Source organism: Hyperolius riggenbachi, chromosome 4 (genome assembly GCF_040937935.1).
Source record: "Hyperolius riggenbachi isolate aHypRig1 chromosome 4, aHypRig1.pri, whole genome shotgun sequence".
Taxonomy (NCBI): Eukaryota; Metazoa; Chordata; class Amphibia; order Anura; family Hyperoliidae; genus Hyperolius; species Hyperolius riggenbachi.
This window is the reverse complement of record NC_090649.1, coordinates 250,214,946-250,238,036: the sequence shown is the minus strand read 5'-3', so window position 1 is coordinate 250,238,036 and position 23,091 is coordinate 250,214,946. Positions and strand designations below refer to the sequence as shown.

At 41.0% G+C, this 23,091-nt stretch overlaps 1 long non-coding RNA gene across 2 annotated transcripts in view; it reads left to right on the top strand.

The window, feature by feature from the left end:
* The window catches only part of LOC137503716 (uncharacterized), a 192,648-nt gene that overhangs the window by 78,030 nt on the left and 91,527 nt on the right, over positions 1-23,091 (top strand). For both annotated transcript variants that reach the window (XR_011019314.1, XR_011019313.1), the window contains exons 3-4: positions 7,062-7,190; positions 12,717-12,842. This is a non-coding gene — a long non-coding RNA (uncharacterized lncRNA). The remainder of the gene's footprint in view (positions 1-7,061; positions 7,191-12,716; positions 12,843-23,091) is intronic.

Sequence of the window (23,091 nt, the reverse complement as noted above, 5' to 3'; positions counted from 1 at the left end):
TGTATGCAAATTTCCCTTGCTGCACGAATAAATTGATCTGTTCAATACTCTGTAATATATCTTCATAATCATATTCAGATAATTCATTTAAACAAGAACTTTTATTTTCCCTGGCTAGCAATGAAAGTTCATTAGTAGTTTCATAGGTCCATTTGACTCCCCTGAATGGTGACTGAATTTCATTATCTGCTACTGGCGGAGTCTCATTACAGATCTGATGCGCAGTCGCCAAGGGCAACGACTCCGCTGATTGTAACGCTTTTCTTTTGGAGCGTTTACGTTTGGCTTTAGACCCTGCTGCCTTAGCAGAAGAAAAGTTATCAGAACAATTATCTGCTTGCTGATTATTTTTGTAGGCAGTAGAAGGAGCAGCTGATTGACAAGCTGCCAGGAGCTTATCAAAAGGGCTAGGCAAATCGGTTTTGCGCAGCCAGTTATGGATCACAAACACTAGAAATTCCAGTGGTCTCTCTTTTAAATTGGTATGATCCAAGACATCGTAGGCCCACTGAAACAATCTTCCCTTAAATAAAACATAAACTAGCTGGGGGGCCCACGTTGAAACAGGAGTAGCCTGGAGCTCGGGATTGGCCAGGAACCTGGTACATTCAGAAAAAAACTCATTTTCTGTTTCAGAATTGAGTTTCTCAAATTTCTTAAAGGAACAGGAACCATAACAAACAGTGTAATTTTTGCTGGGAACCCCCCCCCCCCCCACAATGGGAATTGGTAATGGGGCTACCATAATGTTAAGCTTGGAGGTGTATTCTCCACAGTCAGCATGCAACACATAAGCTGACGTGAAGGAGGTACACACACTAGCACAAGGAATCAGGATATCCCCAGTTTAGTGGAGGAGAGGACTGACTCCAATAGGAGATTGTGGTGCACAGAGCCGGTGCAGATCCGAACAGCCACAAACAACACTTTCGTAATAACGTCTCAGCGCAAAGTAGCGCTGAGCGCATAAACCAGGACTGAGGAGATCAGGACAGGTAGACAGAATGAACGCTTGCTTAACTAGCCACTACTTAGTGACAGCAAGCGTCCACAATAAAACAGACTGGAATGAGGTAGCCAATGCGTTTGCAGCAATGGCGTGCCTCACAAAGACAGGACAGGATAGTCAGGAAATAGCAGGATCAAGATAGATGAACGTAACACAGATAAATATACAATAAGTATGATTTCCTAGCGTATTACAAATACAGCTATCAATGAAACTATTTGTAACGTCTGACTAACATATGTATATATCGGCAATGAACCGATATATGACATAAGCAGGAACTCTGACTAAGACTGGAGTAATACAGGGAACAGGACTCAGAAGCATTCGCTATCTCTTCGCAGAGATGAACGCAATCCACAAACAGGACCAGGAACAGGATACTAGCTCAGCACGGGTGCTCACGATACGCGCAAACTACCAAAGCGTGCTGGAAGGCTGACTGACTGAACACAGGAAATAAACAGTTCGTGTACGTATATATCAGCGACACTGATGTATCAACGTAACACGAATACAAAGAAAATAACAAAATGCGCAAGTATGCGTATATATTGGCGATGAACCAATATATGACACAAGACAAGCAGAGTAACAACTTCTAGAACAAGAGCAGAACTAGGAGGACTCGCTGACCCCTTCGCAGGAGTCAGCGCAGTCCACACGGACTAGGAACGAGGTGGGGCACGGGCAGAGTAACAGACAGAATCTGAGACTATGGTAGCCCATGAGGCATTGCAGGAAGCAGTTCTTTATACTGAGGTCATCCAATGGGAGAAGACCTGCAGATTCCCACACAAGTGAATGGTAATTAATCACAGGCTGATAGCAGGAAAAGGCAGACAATGATATGCAGCCTGCAGGAAAGGGATTGCCCCTCCATTGCAGCAGACAATGTTTGTTTACACAAAAACATATTAAACTGTCATTAACTTCAGAGCGACTGCAGATGGAATCAGCAACTAGTTTAAGTGCAAACCAAACTATGCAAGCAAATGCATGTAATGACATTAGAACTGCTTGGTTTGCAATACCACTGCAGTCAGCAGTAAACGCTGCAGAAGCGATCATAACAATATGCAAATTTCCCTTGCTGCACAAATAAGTTGATTTGCTCAATACTCTGTAATATGTCTTCATAATCATATTCAGATAATTCATTTAAACAATAATTTTTATTCTCCCTGGCTAGCAACGAAAGTTTATTAGTAGTTTCATAGGTCCATTTGACTCCCCTGAATGGAAACTGAATTTTATTATCTGCTAATGGCGGAGTCTCATTACAGATCTGATGCGCAGTCGCTAAGGGCAACGACTCTGCTGGTTGTGAACGTTTCCTGGAACATTTACGCTTAGTTCTATGTGAGACTTTAAGCCGCATCTACACGAGTAGATGCGGCCGCGATGCTCCTTATCAATCGAGCTGCTGATGCGGCTCGATTGATAAGATCCGACAGGACGGATCTCCGCACCGCCGATTCCCTGCTCGCTCCCCGCGAGGGGACAATGGCAGGGAATCGAGCGGAAGATAAGCGGCGCCGGCGGGGACGAGCGGGGAATCGAATGTAGCGCGTGGCGAGTGGGGACGCGGCGGGCACGCGGAAGAGGCGATCCGGCGGCTAATCGAGCCGCCGGATCGCAGCCTCATCTACCCGTGTAGATGAGGCTTTAGACTTTGCTGCCTTAGGCGATTTATTCACAGATGAAGGAAAGTTATCAGTACAACTATCTGCTTGCTGATTATTTTTGCAAGCAGTTGAAGGAGCAGCTGATTGACAAGCTGCCAGGAGCTCATTAAAAGGGTAAGGCAAATTAGTTTTGCGCAGCCAGTTATGGATCACAAACACTAAAAATTCCAGTGGTCTCTCTTTCAAATTGGTATGATCCAGGACATCATAAGCCCACTGAAACAATTTCCCCTTAAACAAGATATAAACTAGCTGGGGTGCCCACGTTGAAACAGGAGTAGCTTGGAGCTCGGAATATAAACTAGCTGGGGTGCCCATGTTGAAACAGGAGTAGCTTGGAGCTCGGGATTGGCCAGAAACCTGGTACATTCAGAAAAAACTCATTTTCTGTTTCAGAGTTAAGTTTCTCAAATTTCTTAAAGGAACAGGAACCATAATAAACAGTGTCATATTTTCTGGAAGTCTCCTCCACAATGGGGATTTGTAATGGGGCTATCATAATGTTACGCTTGGTGGGATATTCTCCACAGTCAGCACGTGGTGTATATCCTGACGTGAAGGAGGTACACACACTAGCACAAGGAACCAGGATATCCCCAATTTAGTGGGGGAGAGGACTGACTCCAACAGGAGATGTGGCGCACAGAGCAGGCGTAGATCCAAACATCCACAAACAATCCTTCCACTATAGTGGCTCAGCACAAGGTAGCGCTGAGCGCATAAACCAGAACTCAGAAGATCAGGACAGGTAACAGAATGAACGCTTGCTTAACTAGTTACTGCTTAAGTGACAGCAAGTGTCCATAACAAGACAGACTGGAATGAGGCAGCCAATGTGATTGCAGCGGTGGCGTGCCTCACAAGGACAGGACAGAATAGTCGGGAAATAGAGTCAAAGAAGGCAGACGTAATACACACAAATATACAACAGGTATGATTTCCTAGCGTATTACGATTACAACTATCAATGAAACTACAAACGACCGACTGACATATGTGTATATCGGCGATAAACCGTTTTATGACATAAGCAAGGAACACTAACTAAGAACTGGAGCAGGACTAGGAAGGATTCTCTACTTCTATGCAGAAGTGAGCGCAATCCACGCAAGGTAACAGGAACAGGACTGAACTAGCTAAGCACAGGTGATCACGATATGCGCAACCTACCAAAACGTGCTGAAAACTGACTGACTGAACACAGGATATAAACAGTTCGAGTACTTATATATCAGCGACACTGATGTATTAACGTAACACGAATACAAGGAAAATAACAAACACGCTAGTATGCGTATATATTGGCGATGAACCGATATATGATGCAAGACTAGCAAAGTAACAATTACTGATAAACAGAACAGAACTTAGAAGGACTCACTGACTCCTGCGCAGGAGTCAGTGCAGTCCACACGGACTAGGAACGGGGGGGGCCGAGATAGAGTAACAGACTGATCTGAAACTATGATAGCCCGAGGAGCCCTGCAGGAAGCAGATCTTTATACTGAGGTCATCCAATGGGAGCAGACATGCAGATTCCCACATAGGTGAATGGTAATTATTCAATCCTGAGCTGGCCAGAACTGCAGAGCCACTGCAGATGGAATCAGCAACTAGTTTGAGCGCAAACCAAACTATGCAAGCAAATGCATGTAATGACATCAGAACTGCTTGGGTTGCAATACCACCGTAGCCAGCAGTACATGCTGCAGAAGTGATCGTGACATGTAGGCATCGGTCATGTTAAAGATAAAGCTTTTGAAAATAATAAAAGGAACATTTGCAGCTCATTGTATATTGTTGCATGTTTTCTGGTGTTATATTAGAAAACCATAGGTAAATTGGAACAAATGACATTTACTCATAACTTGCAAGTTAAAAAGTGTTTCTATGGTATTCTGTTATGAGGATAAGCAGTTAAATTGACCAATTTGAATGTTCAAATGCTGGATTTGTTTTCTGTACTATCGAGGAGGTCTAATTAATAATTAATCTGATTCATTAGAAACCTGATAAGAGCTCTCAGTCTGCAGTTATTATATCTGCAAGAAATACGATTCAGGTTTCTGTTTTCCTGAGCACTGTTTGAAACGGTCTCGCATTTCATACAGGGCTGTAAAAATAATGGTTAACCTGTCTATTATGGAACAGGAGTCATACAGAATGCTACCATCCAAATATGACTACTTTAGAGATCCAGCCCAGGCATAAATGTTTTCCTGGATCAGTGTTTGCACTCAGTGGTGGAGATTTTTTTAGTCTGTGTAAAAGCTTCCTGATGAACTTACATTAAAAAAATCACTTCTAAATGATCTTTTTAAAGAAGCCTAGATGCTGGTCACTTCCTGCACATCTGTCATTTCTATATAAGCTGCAAAGAGATGCAGTCTGTGATTTCCCCCATGCAGAGCCGGGACAAGGTCCTCCAGCACCCAAGGCTGAGACACCAAAGTGCGCCCCTCCATCCCTCCACCCCAGCCGTCACACACTGATTGCTATTAGACTAAGAGGCGCCACAGGGCCCACAACCTCCCCAACACCTTAATATCTAGTTATCTGGCTTGCAGTCACTGCCATGTATCCCCTTTTCTTATTTCTTTCTGCTTCATACACAATTAGGAATGACAGCTGAATGAATTGTGCGCCCCTCCTACACTGCGCCCTGAGGCTGGAGCCTCTCCAGCCTATGCCTCGGCCCGGCCCTGCCCCCATACAGTCTAAATAGCAGGATTAGCAGCAGCAACCACAACCATGGAGCCTGGAATTTAGTCAAAGTGGTTTGTTGCGTATGGCCATGTGATCAAAATTATAAGATAGTACTTTTAGTTGCAGGAACCTCATTATACACAAAAAATGTTACATCTGAGTATTCTGATTACTAAACTAAGGTGATTAATTTACATATGTGCATAGGGATGTTATTTAGCCACTTAAAGGGAACCTGAGACAAGAAGTGTCTCAGGTTCTATACTTACCAGGGGCTTCCTTAAAGTGAACCTCTGGACTAAATATCTACTCAGCAGAACTGAAAAGGCTTGGTGTTTCTTTAACAGTTTCACAGCATCAGAACTCTGTTTTTCTTACCAAAGCATCATTTTTAGCTGCATTTTTATCTAAGCTCCACCCATCAAAGAAAAAAGCCCAGGCTTTTTTTCCCTGATGCTGTGCAGAGCATGATGGGATTTCCTATGTTGTTATTCACGTTGCCTAGCAACTGGGAGAGGTGCTCAGGACACAGGACAGTTGGAACTGTGTCTCATGCTCCCTGTCACCTCCTTTCAACCAAAAAGATGGCTGCCATCATGAAATCAAACATTTGCCTGTTCTTTTAAAACAGCGTGGGTAAGAGATATTATTACCTATCTATTTTAATTAACATAACTAATGTAACTTAATGACAGTATGTTTGTTTAGGCTGGAGTTCCTCTTTAAGCCCCATTGAGGCCGCTCGTCCCTTGTCATCTCCCTGGGTGGCTCCTGTCCTCCGCATATTCAGCCCGGCATCCTGGCCCGGAGTCGCGCTTCATAATGCATGGGCGGCCCGGCCAGACACTTCTGTGGCGCTCCCGTCCCTGGGAGCGTACTGCGCCTACACAGTAGTACTGAGCAAGTATTAGTACTGGGCAAGCTCAAAACGCTCCCAGCGGTGGGAGCACGCCTGGCCAGGTCACGCATGCACAATGAGGTGCAACTCAGCCAGGCTTTCAAGCTGAATATGCAGGGGACAGGAGCCACGCGGGGAGACGACTAGGGACTAGAGACCTTAAGGAGACTTAAGAAAGCCCCAGGTAAGTATGGTACCTGTGATGCTTCTTGTCTCAGGTACACTTGAAGGCATTAATTAGTGCAATTAGCGACGCTTAATAAACGTCCATTTTACCGAAATGCATGCTTGTAGCTTTTAACCCCTCAGTGGAGGGATTTAAGCGGTTAATATAAAAAGGAATTTGTTATCTCCAGGATGAAAGATTGAATTTATCAGTTTTACCAATATTGTGTATAGTAAATCCATCAAAAGAAACCTTTGCCAAATATTAGTATTCAGACTCCTTTACTAAATTGTGTATTATGCTGGGAATACACGGCTCGATTCTGAGCCATTAAGATGGCTCAATAGATAATTTCCGACATGTCCCATCACTGTTCAATCGTTTTGCTGCTCGATTTTTCATTGAAGTGAATTGAAAAAAGATAAGAAAAACGAGCAGAATATAAGGGAATCGTGTGGGCAAAACGACCAGGCACAGACTCTAGCGCCAGAATCGACCCGTGTATTCCCAGCATGCAAAACGTTCAAACTGACTAGTGAGTAAAATGATGTTTCAGATACTCCAGTAAAACAATCTTGTTTATTTTCACTTCAGGTTTGCTTTAACTTTAAATCACCTCCTTCCCTCACACATGGCCCTTCCTGATGCCTTTATCTCCACACTTCAATTGTTCAATGTACCTTAATTTCAGAAAGCTTCCTGTTACTTGAAAAAAACAGAGAGGTAAGTCATGGGTTTTGTATTGGGCACTCTGCCATACAGAAAACTGAAATAAAAGGCTGGAATTTAGGTCATGTGTTTATCTTCTCAGAATAAGTTGCTTAACTTATAAAGTATGAAAATTAATACAACTACTTTTAGAGAGAACTAAAGAAGAAAAAGATTAATCGTGTGTGGACGCTATCCCATGGACCATTCTCATCACATTAATGTACATCAATAATTAACTCTGCACAAAACATTGTTCTACTCCAGTGGTCCTAGAAGGCACTCTGTAGAGAAGAGGTCACCCTGAAGTTATCTGTTTCTCATGATCATGTTCAGACTTGTATTGCATCTTTAATCATCTCTTTTTAATATGTCCTTCTGACTGACCCCTAAAGAATTCCCAGATAATGCTCCTTAAAGACCTATCCTCTTTTAATGAATAATATACATGGAAAAATCAACAAATATGCTAAATCATTTTTGACTATTAATTTAATTTGACAGGAAATGCTGGCACCCCATAGGCTACTAAATGTCAGTTATAAATTGAGCCCTGGAGGTACCCGATAAAATAGCGGGCATCAGGGCACCCACTATACACGCCACTATTTGTAGCTGCAGCTTGTTTATAACCTACCATATATTATCCACTTCCAGACCTTGATGATTGAAGTCTCTGCCTTATTTATGTCCTTTTATTCCTGCCAGTGAATAGATTTTAAAGGGACACTGTAGGGGGGTCGGGGGAAAATGAGTTGAACTTACCTGGGGCTTCTAATGGTCCCCCGCAGACATCCTGTGCCCGCACAGCCACTCCCCAATGCTTCCGGTTCACTTCTGGAATTTCAGACTTTAAAGTCTGAAAACCACTGCGCCTGCGTTGCCGTGTTCTCGCTCCCACTGATGTCACCAGGAGAGTACTGCACAAGCCCAATATGGTCTGTGCCTGCGCAGTACGCGGGACCGAGCACTCGGCAATGCAGGCACAGTGGTTTTCAGACTTTAAAGTCTGAAATTCCAGAAGTGAACCAGAGGCGGGGCCGGAGCATCGGTGAGTGGCTGCGCCAACACAGGATGTCTGCGGGGGACCATTAGAAGCCCTGGGTAAGTTCAACTCATTTTCCCCCAACACCCCTACAGTATTCCTTTAAACATCCCTGCCACATGCAATGCTCGCTGTTCTGGCATGCTGCACCTGGTTGTTCTGCTGTCACGCTGATAGCAGAGCTTCCACGTCTTGGTCAGGAGCCCATTTTCATTGGCCCCTTCTAACATTACACCTGTTTGTGTCATTGGCCAAAATCCTCTATTAAAGCGGATTTGAGATGACAAACTAACTATAACAAGTAACTTGTCTATATATCTTATCTGAAGTTTAGATAGTTTACACAGCAAATCTAGCTGCAAACCGCTTCACCAGTATATGATTATTTCTTCCTGTGATACAATGAGAGCAGCCATGTTCTGTTTGTGATCATTACACAGGCAAGCTGCTCTGTATCTCCAGCCCTCAGCCTGTGAAAACTCCAGTCCCCTCTCCTTCTCCCCTCTACCTCTGAAATATCTGGCTAGTAACACCTCTTGCCCAGACTGAGCTCCCATAGGACATTGCTACATGGGTCTCAGAGTGCCAAGGCACTGGGAAAGCTGTGGACGGGGCTTGTTTACTTTATAGGGAATTAGAGTATTAAAACAAAAAAAAAGTATTGGGCTTGAGGAATGCCCTATAAACTATATGTAAGGAACACAATTATGCAATGAGTAAAAGTTTATTTCGGATCCACTTTAAAAAAATAGAGCACTTCTAAGGGGAAAGTGGAGGAAAACACAAAATGTGCTCACCAGAATACAAAGCTGGGCACTGGTTCAAATTCCGGCACGGGAACTATCTGCACAGAATTTGTATGTTCTCTTCTGTGCGGGTTTCCTCCAGGCAAACCTGTTTCCTCCAACATACAGATAAGTTAATTGGCTTCCCCCTAACTTGGCCCGGGACTACAATGAACAAATGATAGGGATTTGATTGTGAGCTCAACAATATAAATAAGTCCAGCAATGATTATGTGCGATCTGTGTCAGATTCTGACTTTCCTGATTCTCTTCGCTAAGTTCCTTATTCTGATATTATTCTTAAATCATACCAGGTTACAGCAGTATTTTGATGTTATTATTTGCGGGCTCACTGAAGTTGTTGGCGTCATGTAATATATAATATTCACTGACTTGCAGTTGCAGGAAGTTTGACATCATTTATTGGCCTCCACCAACCACTTTCACCTAATTTTATTCAAAAGTGTGAACTGCCCATTTGAGAATAAGTAGAGCATTTTTTCATAAATAATAAAACTATAGTCATGTTTTTACTACAAGTGCAGGTGTTTTGCTCATAGTGTTACAACTTGTTTTATACATTTATGAGAAGTCATGACTCTGTCTGCAAGGGATGCATATTAAAATTACTTTATTGCTGGTCAAACCCACTGGGTAACATATAACAATGTTTCGAAGCTACGGTCTTTTTGTCTCAATGGATCTTTGCATTATAAGAAAATATGTTTAGTGTATTTGCATTTATATACTCGGTATCTAAGATCCTGTAAGTTTAGATCTTTAGTTATTGTGCAAAACTAAGAACGCTATCTGTGAAAAGGTTGGTTCTTGCAGTCCAGACTTTCTCTTCAGAGTATGTCCAACAACAGTCAGATCCTCCGCTTCCAATACATTTAGGTATAGACCTTGAACAAGCATGCAGCAGATCAGGTGTTTCTGACATTGTCACAAACTGCATGCTTGTTTATGGTGTTATTCGGTCACTACTGCAGCCAAATTGACTAGCAGGGCTGCCTGGTAACTGGTATTGTTTAAAAAGAAACAAATATGACAGCCTCCACATACCACTTGCTACAGTTGTCCTTTAAAATGCAACCATGCAATTTCACAAATATGACTCTAATGCCTGGGACCCACTAGCAGCCTTTTCTAAGCGCTAGTGATTTGAAAAGCTTGCTAATGCAATGCTATGGGGGATTTTTTTTTTATAAAATCACATTGCTCAAGTGGGATCACACACAGCATTACCTAAGAGCTTTTTAAATAGAAAGCACTCAGAAAAGGTTTAGTAAAGTACTGCTAGTGGGTCCCAGAGTTGTATTTCTAAATTGTCAATGACCACACTTTCTTTAATTGATTGACTTTAATTTTGATGTAATGTCAGTCTTTAATGGATTGCTTCTATTTTCTCACCAGCTAAACCAGTGATTTACTGGTACAAGTTGTATTTAAAGAGAAACTCCAACCAAGAATTGAACTTTATCCCAATCAGTAGCTGATACCCCCTTTTACATGAGAAATAGAATGATTTTCACAAACAGACCATCAGGGGGCGCTGTGTGACTAATTTTGTGCTGAAACCCCTCCTACAAGAGGCTCTGAATACCGCGGTACTCCTGGCAAACTGCCACAATGTAACAATGTTCACAGACAGGAAATGGCTGTTTACAGCTGTCTAACAGCTAGAAACAGCTAAATAACCTGCCCACAGTAACAATGTCACCATGTAATAAATGTCAGAATGTGAATCTGGGAGAGGAAAGATTTTACAATGAGCAAACACTGACTAAATCATTTATACATAATTATTGTAAAAATGAAGCACTTTTTTATTACATTATTTTCACTGGAGTTCCTCTTTAATAAAGTTTAAAGAGAACCTGTACTGAGTAAAACTTTTTAAAATAAACACATGAGGTAACTTCAAATGAACATTACATAGTTACCTTGCCATCAGTTCCTCTCAGAAGCTCACCATTTTCTTCTTACAGTGATCCCTTCCAGTTCTGACAACATTTTGTCAGAACTGAAATATATCAGTTGCTGTCAGTTATATATCAGCAGCTGTCAGTTACAGCTGAGAGGAGAACTGATGTGTCCATGTTTCCCTATGGCTCAAGTGGGCAATGTTACAGTTTAACAGTGTGCTGACCAGGAAGCTGTTATGGGGTAACAGCCATTTTCAAAATGGAGGACAGAGAATTCCCTTGATCACAGTGGACAAACAGGAAGCAGGAGAGGAGAAAGAGATTGATGAGTAGACTACACGGGAGGTAAGTATGACGTGTGTATGTTTATTTTGACTTTTAAATTTCAGTTCAGGTTTTTTTTAAAAATCATGTCATGTCTTATTGTTAATGCTCTACATTCCTGTATTGCCCTTCCATTGTCTGCAGTTGTATTGCTGCCTCTAATTTGATGGACTTTTTTGTTGTTGTGAACAGGTAATGGGAGACACAGGAAGACGGTTCACTTATTTCAATCTCTCTGCACAAGTTCATACTAGAACTAATCTGAACATAGAAAGAGCTATTGAATGTCAGGTTACTTGTTAATTATTAAAAAGGAGGGTTTGAGCATTACAGACTGTCTTAGCACTCTGCTATGACTCATTATCATTTAACCATTGAAGAATATTCAAAAGCGTTGCATACAGTCTATAACACAGCAGTTTCTACACATTTCAGGGAAGCTGAGATAGTGTTGGATTAGCTTTATTCATTTTGAACCATACTTTTACATATTTATATGATCCTGTTTAACCACTTCACCCCCAAGGGTTTTTACCCTAACGCACCAGAGCAATTTTCACCTGTCAGCGCTCCTCCCTTTCATTCGCCAATAACAACAAAACGATCTGTACCTTCTTTTATTATTAGGATTTCTTTGGGTTGTACATTATGCTAAGAATTATTTTATCCTAAATGCATTTTAACAAGAAGAATAAAAAAATTGGAAAGCATTAATTATTTCTCAGTTTACGACCATTATAGTTTTAAAGTAAAATGTGCTACTGTGAAAAAAAACCCATGTGTTTTATTTGCCCATTTGTCCCGGTTAGTACAACGTTTACATTTTGTCCCTCTTACAATGTACGGCGACAATATTCTATTTATAAATAAAGGTGTTTTTTTCTTCAGTTTTGTGTCTGTCAGTAATTGCAACCCCATATATGCAAATATAACAGTAATATACTCTCATACCATACATAGTAAAAAAAAAAAAAAGCTGAGTCTCTAACATCACTATTTATGTATTTTTTTTAAATGCTGATTTTTTTCTTTTTTTTACAAGTGTTTTATTTTGGTAACTATTTGGTAACTATTACAACAAAGCTCATTGGCTTCTCCCTTTTCTGGACATGAGGGCTGCACATTGAAGGGAGGAACTGCTGTACATACCTTATAAGGGCAGGACTGCATGTGAAAAGAAAATATACATCTTATCCTGAGCAAAGGGTCACTTTAACATACAAAATACATAGTCCCCTGCAGTGTATTTCAGTATGTTGGATTAGAAATATATTTGCATGTTTGCCTTTGTATAGTGCTCTAAAGTTGCTGAGCACATTTAGAGTCTCCATAACAGAGATACCTTTACTGTCAATGTACTATATTATTTTGCACATGTTTGTCATTCAATGATTGAAGTTTTAAATGTAGGATGTATTATAGCAGAAACAATATACCCTCTGATCTCTGTCATTTGCAGCTGTAACTCCTTTTTCTATTGCCTGAGGAAGCGGGCGCTGACCCGTGAAACGCGTTGCTTTGTTTTATCTGGAGTTCGTTAATAAATAGACTGAATGTACAGTCGTGTTGTGTCTGCTTGGAGGAGGTAAGTCCACCACTGCCTCCTCTAATTACCAAGTTTTGGCTTTTAAGCTCCTTTAAAACCCCTTTTATCCTTTTGGCGCCTCTGTTCTCTCTTATATAATAACAGAGCAGGTACACACTACACAAGAGTACCCCAGTTGTAAGTATAATGTAGAAAGCTTTCCTACTTATTATAGAAGTTCTATTTTAACACTAGAGTGCGCTGTTGTTGCATTATATTTCTGGGAGGAAATCTCAATTTCTTTACCAGCTATACAAATAATGTACATGTTTCCAACGATAACAAAATATAGCCTAACATACTGTATCACATAGCAGCTATCTTAATGGAAGCACCCCAGGACATTTATGAATGCGATCTGAAAGAAAATATAAGAGGGGGGAAAAGATTGTGTCATCTACTACAACAGGCTTAATACTCTTAATAAGACCAAGTCACAAACATGGATTACATTTTATCTGTCAGGAATAGCCATTATATCTGTTTGTTCAAAATCTGTCAGCATTCAGGAACACATTTTGCAAACAAACGCTATGGATCACAGAGACCAGTTAACATACAGTATAACTTTTGGTTGTGTATCTCATGCTGTTTTGAGAGGATACTAATTGTTTAAACTTTGAATAAGCTTAGCTTGTGCATAATGCTGACACATTCCTTAAAGAGAACCTGTACTGAGTAAAAATATTTAAAATAAACACATGAGGTAACTTCAAATGAACACTGCATAGTTACCTTGCCATCAGTTCCTCTCAGAAGCTCACCGTTTTCTTCTGACAATAATCCCTTCCAGTTCTGACAATATTTTGTCAGATCTGAAATATATCAGTTGCTGTCAGTAAAATATCAGTTGCTGTCAGTTATAGCTGAGAGGAGAACTGGTGTACCAGGTAATGTCCATGTTTCCCTATGGCTCAAGTGGGCGATGTTACAGTTTAACTGTGTGCTGACCAGAAAGCTGTTATGGATAATGGCCATTTTCAAAATGGAGGACGGAAAACTCCCTTGATCTCAGTGAACAAACAGGATGCGAGACAGGAGAAAGACACTGAGAAGTAGACTACATGGGAGGTAAGTATGACTTGTGTATGCTTATTTTGACTTTTAATTTTCAGTTCAGGTTTTCTTTAAAGGAAGGGTTAAAGGATACATGAGCTGAATAAAATTATAGCACATTTACTTACCTGAGGCTTCCTCCAGCCCCTAGAAGCCTATGTGCCCCTTGCCGCAGCTCCACTCTCAGCCAGTCTCCTGGGGTCTCCTCTGTAGCGGCAGCTGGGACAGCAGCACATGCGTGGAGGCTCCGTATGCCGTATGCCGTCCCTGGAAGCTCTGTGCAGGCACGGTACTTCTGGCTCAGCGGCTGCTACAGAGGGGACCCCAGGAGACTGGCTGCGAGCAGAGCTGTGGCAAGGGACACATAGGATTCTAGGCTTCTATTCTATGACTGGGCTCATCTTATCAAACATTGAATTGGAAAAAAAAAAACTAGTGTATAGTTATCTTTGGGCCTGTTTCCACTACACGCAGATTGGATGCAGAATGGATGCAGAAAAACTGACTCCAATGAATGCCTATGGGAAAATCTGCATCAGAAAAATCGCGTTTAGTAGAAACAGGCCCATAGGCATTCATTGGAGTCAGTTTTTCTGCATCCAATCTGCATGTAGTGGAATTAGGCCCTTAGCTTCATGCAGCCCAAATGTTCTTAAAGAGACACTGAAGCGAAAAAAAATATATGATATAATGAATTGGTTGTGTACTATGAATAATTACTAGAAGATTAGCAGCAAAGAAAATATTCTCATATTTTTATTTTCAGGTATATAGTGTTTTTTCTAACATTGCATCATTCTCTAATATGTGCAGATTACACTCAGCATTCAAAATGATTCTTTCAGAGCAGTCTGTGAACTAATGACCTCTCCTCTGGCAGAGAAAAAGTAAATAGTTAACTAACACTTGAGATAATAAAAGTCAGAAAACAGCCCTCTCCACAACTTTAAAAGTCATAGAGCTTAATGGCTTGTTTGCATAGAGATAACAACTGGAGTTTCTTAACTCTTCCGGTACTGGAAACAATTAGACTGATGTATCTGATCTTAATGTTTTATTTCTTAGCTGTACTACACATACAAATCATAATATCATAATTTTTTGTTCGCTTCAGTGTCTCTTTAAAAGCCAACAATTACTATTTTACTGCCACCTAATGTGAAACTTCTCCCTCCCTCCCTCCCTCCCTTTTACATGATTCTAATCCTAGAGCTGAAAACTCCTCCCTTTCTAGTGTCCCATCTTACTTTCACATACATATTCTATCTCTAGAATGTAAACAGTCCCCTTCTGTTCTTACCCCTTTTCTGCTAAAATCCACTATATATTCACCTACAGGAGAAGTCCAGCACTGCAGACAAGGAGAGTAAGTGCCACACCAAATGATCCTGTATGAATAGCTAGCACACTGTGGGCCTGATTCAAGTCACTTTTTCTCCAAGTTTTCTCCCTGGTGATATTTTCACATCTTATCAATAAAGTGCCCTTTAATTCATCAGCAAGCAAGAAAATACTATAAGGATAATAAGAAAAAATTTGATAGTACATTTTCAACTACTTTTTCAATTTATGAAAAGTTAGTTTAAATATAATATGAAAAATATATCCATGGAGAAAAAGAGAATTGGTTCGGGACCAGTGCGGGGTTCAGTACTGAGTGATTCATTCATTCATTTGAATGGAACATTCCCTGTGCTACAATAAACAAGTGCTGGGACAAGTGGCTTAACTACAATTCATGGGGTCCCCCAGCAAAAATTTGATGAGGCCCCCAATCATGTTAACATCCCTTTGCTTGGCTTGGGTCTTAGGGCCCATCTTACAAGGGTCATAAAACAAGTGTGGCCACAAAAACACCTGATTTGAAGTATAGTCCCCTGTATCGGAGGAAAGGAAGGTTAGTAGTTGCCTCCCCCCACAGCTCTGCCCTGCCCCCAATTGCAGGGGCTGCTCCCCTCTAGTTACGCCCCTAGCTAAGATCACTACGATCTGGGATCACTACGATGTGTTTAACTTTTTTCCATGAAGTTATTTAACTGCACTACTGAATATTTTTGGCACTTTGATTTAGTTGTTTGTTACATTTCCCCACAGTTCACCTGGGGGACCTTCCTACTCTACCTGACAAAGAAATAAGCTCACTTTTGATCAGAAAAAAATCATTGTTTTTAATGTTACATCATAAGTTCACTTTGGCTTTTGTGTTAATTCCATTACTGATTTCCAAAGCAAGCAATTTGATTTATGTAAATATCTGGACCGCGTGTAGTTAAAAATACGTGGCTGCCTGAACCTGATGTGGCATAGTTTTAACTCGATCCCGAGCAAGGGACCCAATAGACAATGTACAGCTACAACATGGGGAGCACCATCCCCTACAAACTCAATATATCACCCAATAATTATCGAGAAAAGTTATCGAAAAAAGTGGGTGTAAATCTGAACTGTGCAGAACGGTCAGAAAATAAGCATCATATACCAAAACCAACAAAAGCAATGACCTCAAAATAACCGCACCAGAACAGAAGTTATCAAATACAATAATACATCCTTTATTTGAAATTACAGACATTAAAAACTATTAAAACATGATGGGGGAATATATAAACCCACAATATCGGAGAACTGGCGGACATATAAAGTGCTAATAAAGAATATAATCATCCTCAAACAACCTGTGCATGGCACTAGGAGTGCATAATGCTATTGTAACACATACAATGACATCAAATATATACATGTGCAATAGATGTCCCAAGTCAACGCATGAGACCAGTAGAAGTGGAAAACAAGGAATGTAGAAAATGGGGTGACATGAAAGAGGGAAGCAACCCCCTGAACCATGAAAATGTGTAATAGAGAACGGCCAAAGGCCAATCAGATAATGACCACATAGGAAAGTGCACAAGAAAAATAAGTGAATGAAAATGATGAAAGAGGCAGAACCAAGTGCTGAAATAGTGAATGGTGATGGATAAGATCCTACCAGTGTAATGTCTCCACGGGTCCCCACCGCCGCTATCGCGATTTGTCACCTATAGTGTGGCTTTTTCGAAGCTACTGAAAACTTGAAATGCTGCTCCATATATACATGTCACGAAGGGGAAAACGCCCAAACGTAGCGTGGCCACGCTACCGCCTCCATTGCGCCACATTGCGTAGCAACGTAAACACTCTGTCGCCCTCCGTATCTATGATGGCCGGTAGTGGCCAAAAAAGTATACGCGTACAAAAGTACGCATCCTAGCATGGGAGTACGCATGAACAAATGAACGGATCCGTACAAACGCATGGAAACTACGCGAGGGCACCATCTAGTGGTTAAGATAAGAAAATGGTTATATATACCCTAAAATGCTAATGATCTAAATTGAAAAAAGAAGAGGGACCAAAATAAGTAAGAGAAATAGATCAGACAAAGAAGATTCAGTATAAAAAGTGTCTATATATAAAAAGACCATGTAATTTACAAACAAAGAGGAATAAATAGGCAATTATTAATACATGTCAATTATAAAGATACAATATATTCGAAGAGAAAAATAGCTGAGTTGATCATCGTATAAAAAAATATTTACAGTACTATAGAATAGAGAGGTCAATTTACAATGTAAAAATTCACAGGATGGTTGCAAAAAGTTGGAATCTAACATTGTATACAAACAATCTAATGATGCATAGATGATTGGGGCCCAAACCCCAGACAAGCCGGCAAAGTTCCTTGACTGTGTGAGCATAGTATAATCTGGATAAAATAACAAAGTTATATGCTGTGCTTGTTTCGGATGTTCAGATTTCAGTTCCAAGACCCTGAGGCCACCTCATCAAAAGATCCACGACACTCAAGAACCAGAACAATGATAAACACATGAGTAAATGATCCCTTCCGAAAGGACATCAGATAGATCTGTAACTAGAAATAACACATTAAATATGTTACATCCTTACTTATGTTCAGAAGTTGATCAGACCATTAACTGTACAACCGTTCCATGCGTGGTATCTACACATGCACCCATCAACAAATATCAGCATGTGGAAGACCCCTCACCAAGGTCGCCACATACCCACACAGTGCCGGTACTACTAAGAGGAGATCCACCACTTACCACGGTAGATAACTCTTAAGACATAACAGACATGATTGAATAAACATGCCACAGAAAAACACACCATCTCAAAACTGTGATAGAGGGTATAATACAACAGGCGTGAAGAGATTAAAGCACCAAAAATCCCACATATTGAGATCACTTCAAATATCCCACAAAGGTAAAATCCTCATTCATACCTGCTGGTTGCATAGATTTTATATCATAGATCCACCTGGTCTCGCTTCTCAAGAGGGCCTGAGTGATGTCACCACCTCGGGGAGATAAAGCAATTTTTTGTAATCCAATCACAGTCCAACCCTTATAATCACCTCCATGCTTTTTTAATGCATGATCAGCCACCGAAGTGAGGGTTTTACCCTCTACCCAATCTCTCTCGGCCAATCTTATGGTCGACCAGTGTTTTTGGATTCGTGCTTTAAGCATATTTTTTGTTTGTCCAATGTATAATTGGCCACATGGGCATCGTAACATATAGATCACACCATATGATTGACAATTAACATGTTGCTTCAATTGATGTCTCCTGCCTGACCTAGGGCTGATGACCAACTTTGTGATACTCATAAAGGGGCAAATGTTGCATCTTCCACATGGGTAGCTACCCCCGTTTGGTCTCTATTGGGTTTCTTAGCCTGAAAATGACTCTTAGTGAGCAGATCCTTTAGGTTGCGAGCTCTTTTGGCTGTGATGGAGGGTCTATCTGGTAAGTATTGTGTAATCACAGGATCCGTAGTTAATACTGGCCAATGTTTCCTGACTATTTCCTGTAAATGGCTTCAACTGTTGTTAAAGGGGGTGCACAAATGTACACATTGTTCTCCCTTCTTTCTTTTGGGATAAAGTAGTGTTTCTCTCACTGACTTTCTCGCTCTCCCATATGCCACATCAACCACTTTTTTTGGGTAACCTCTCTCCAAAAACCTTTGTTTTAAATCATTTGCTTCCTCCTGAAAATTCATTTCCGTGGAACAGTTCCTCCTAACACGTAGAAACTGACCTGTTGGAATATTGTTCCACAATTGTCGTGTATGAAAGGATGAATAATGAAGGAGGCTGTTGACCGCCGTGTCTTTCCTATACAAGGTACTCCCAATGTGGCCATCCTCTGTAAAGAATAGATGTAAATCGAGAAAATTAGTCGAGTGTTTTGATATAGTTGAAGTCAATACAATATTCAAGGTGTTATTTCCCAGATCCCCCAGAAAGGACCTTCCCAATTCCTCGGAGCCATCCCATAAAATCAAGATATCATCTATGAAACGGTACCACCCCAGAATATGTGGGTGGTACCGTTCCATGGCATCCCCCCACACAACCTGTCTTTCCCACCAGCCTAGAAATAGGTTGGCGATGGAGGGGGCGCACTTAGCTCCCATAGAGACTCCGTGTGTCTGTAGGTAATACCTACCGTTGAAAGTGAAGTAATTTCATGAGAGGATGAATCCCATTAGATCCACCAAGACATCGTTAAAGTCTCATCTTAAAATGGGTGTGGAAGAGAGAAAGAATGCCATGGAACAGTACCACCCACATATTCTGGGGTGGTACCGTTTCATAGATGATATCTTGATTTTATGGGATGGCTCCGAGGAATTGGGAAGGTCCTTTCTGGGGGATCTGGGAAATAACACCTTGAATATTGTATTGACTTCAACTATATCAAAACACTCGACTAATTTTCTCGATTTACATCTATTCTTTACAGAGGATGGCCACATTGGGAGTACCTTGTATAGGAAAGACACGGCGGTCAACAGCCTCCTTCATTATTCATCCTTTCATACACGACAATTGCGGAACAATATTCCAACAGGTCAGTTTCTACGTGTTAGGAGGAACTGTTCCACGGAAATGAATTTTCAGGAGGAAGCAAATGATTTAAAACAAAGGTTTTTGGAGAGAGGCTACCCAAAAAAAGTGGTTGATGTGGCATATGGGAGAGCGAGAAAGTCAGTGAGAGAAACACTACTTTATCCCAAAAGGAAGAAGGGAGAACAATGTGTACGTTTGTGCATCCCCTTTAACAACAGTTGGAGCCATTTACAGGGAATAGTCAGGAAACATTGGCCAGTATTAACTACGGATCCTGTGATTACACAATACTTACCAGATAGACCCTCCATCACAGCCAAAAGAGCTCGCAACCTAAAGGATCTGCTCACTAAGAGTCATTTTCAGGCTAAGAAACCCAATAGAGACCAAACGGGGGGGTAGCTACCCATGTGGAAGATGCAACATTTGCCCCTTTATGAGTATCACAAAGTCTGTCATCAGCCCTAAGTCAGGCAGGAGACATCAATTGAAGCAACATGTTAATTGTCAATCATGTGGTGTGATCTATATGTTACGATGCCCATGTGGCCAATTATACATTGGACAAACAAAAAATATGCTTAAAGCACGAATCCAAAAACACTGGTCGACCATAAGATTGGCCGAGAGAGATTGGGTAGAGGGTAAAACCCTCACTTCGGTGGCTGATCATGCATTAAAAAAGCATGGAGGTGATTATAAGGGTTGGACTGTGATTGGATTACAAAAAATTGCTTTATCTCCCTGAGGTGGTGACATCACTCAGGCCCTCTTGAGAAGCGAGACCAGGTGGATCTATGATATGGGATCTATGCAACCAGCAGGTATGAATGAGGATTTTACCTTTGTGGGATATTTGAAGTGATCTCAATATGTGAGATTTTTGGTGCTTTAATCTCTTCACGCCTGTTGTATTATACCCTCTATCACAGTTTTGAGATGGTGTGTTTTTCTGTGGCATGTTTATTCAATCATGTCTGTTATGTCTTAAGAGTTATCTACCGTGGTAAGTGGTGGATCTCCTCTTAGTAGTACCGGCACTGTGTGGGTATGTGGCGACCTTGGTGAGGGGTCTTCCACATGCTGATATTTGTTGATGGGTGCATGTGTAGATACCACGCATGGAACGGTTGTACAGTTAATGGTCTGATCAACTTCTGAACATAAGTAGGGATGTAGCATATTAAATGTGTTATTTCTAGTTACAGATCCATCTGATGTCCTTTCGGAAGGGATCATTTACTCATGTGTTTATCATTGTTCTGGTTCTTGAGTGTCATGGATCTTTTGATGAGGTGGCCTCAGGGTCTTGGAACTGAAATCTGAACATCCGAAACAAGCACAGCATATAACTTTGTTATTTTATCCAGATTATACTATGCTCACACAGTCAAGGAACTTTGCCGGCTTGTCTGGGGTTTGGGCCCCAATCATCTATGCATCATTAGATTGTTTGTATACAATGTTAGATTCCAACTTTTTGCAACCATCCTGTGAATTTTTACATTGTAAATTGACCTCTCTATTCTATAGTACTGTATATATTTTTTTATACGATGATCAACTCAGCTATTTTGCTCTTCGAATATATTGTATCTTTATAATTGACATGTGTTAATAATTGCCTATTTATTCCTCTTTGTTTGTAAATTACATGGTCTTTTTATATATAGACACTTTTTATACTGAATCTTCTTTGTCTGATCTATTTCTCTTACTTATTTTGGTCCCTCTTCTCTTTTCAATTTAGATCATTAGCATTTTAGGGTATATATAACCATTTTCTTATCTTAACCACTAGATGGTGCCCTCGCGTAGTTTCCATGCGTTTGTACGGATCCGTTCATTTGTTCATGCGTACTCCCATGCTAGGATGCGTACTTTTGTACGCGTATACTTTTTTGGCCACTACCGGCCATCATAGATACGGAGGCCGACAGAGTGTTTACTTTGCTACGCAACGTGGCGCAATGGAGGCGGTAGCGTGGCCACGCTACGTTTGGGCGTTTTCCCCTTCGTGACCTGTATATATGGAGCAACATTTTAAGTTTTCAGTAGCTTCGATAAAGCCACACTATAGGTGGCGAATCGCGATAGCGGCGGTGGGGACCCGTGGAGACATTACACTGGTAGGATCTTATCCATCACCATTCACTATTTCAGCACTTGGTTCTGCCTCTTTTATCATTCTCATTCACTTATTTTTCTTGTGCACTTTCCTATGTGGTCATTATCTGATTGGCCTTTGGCCGTTCTCTATTACACATTTTCATGGTTCAGGGGGTTGCTTCCCTCTTTCATGTCACCCCATTTTCTACATTCCTTGTTTTCCACTTCTACTGGTCTCATGCGTTGACTTGGGACATCTATTGCACATGTATATATTTGATGTCATTGTATGTGTTACAATAGCATTATACACTCCTAGTGCCATGCACAGGTTGTTTGAGGATGATTATATTCTTTATTAGCACTTTATATGTCCGCCAGTTCTCCGATATTGTGGGTTTATATATTCCCCCATCATGTTTCAATAGTTTTTAATGTCTGTAATTTCAAATAAAGGATGTATTATTGTATTTGATAACTTCTGTTCTGGTGCGGTTAATGTGTTTGCATGTCTGCACTATGCATGTTACAGGGCCAGAGTTAGGACACCTATGTTTACCTGGGTACTTCTGCGCAGTATAGGTGACTAAGCATAAGAATGCATTCTTCTGTGAACTAAAACCACGGCTTTTAACTTAGCTGTAGGGTTAACAGTTGTGCCGGGATGAGTTAATCTGTGAATGCATTTGTTTGAACATTTGCATGTGAGAGTGCGAAGGGTTAATAGATTTTTACTTTGCTTGTATGACATCCATTTATACAAGCAACATAGACATTACTTGTACAACGCGAGTTATGCTACACTGCCCAGTAAACTTACTTGTGCACCCACCGGCTGTTAGCTAATACAGTACGCTTGTAAGAGTATTCCTTTTTTTCTCACTGTAAGTGGTACAAATTCCCTGTGCGTGGCAACATTAGTGCATTAGGCCCACTGTCATTTAGGAACACTGGCTAACTAGTAGGCTAGGGACTGTACACACACATGTTTATCTCATCAGGGGCTGTATTTGTTAACCGCACAGCAATTTTACTGTTACTAGCTTAGGGAGGGCACTGGGTGTTAACCAATTAGCACCACGCGCGTTACCGAGTTAACGCGGCATTGCTTTGACAATGTGTGTTACCATAGCACCTCACCAATAACCAGGGTAATG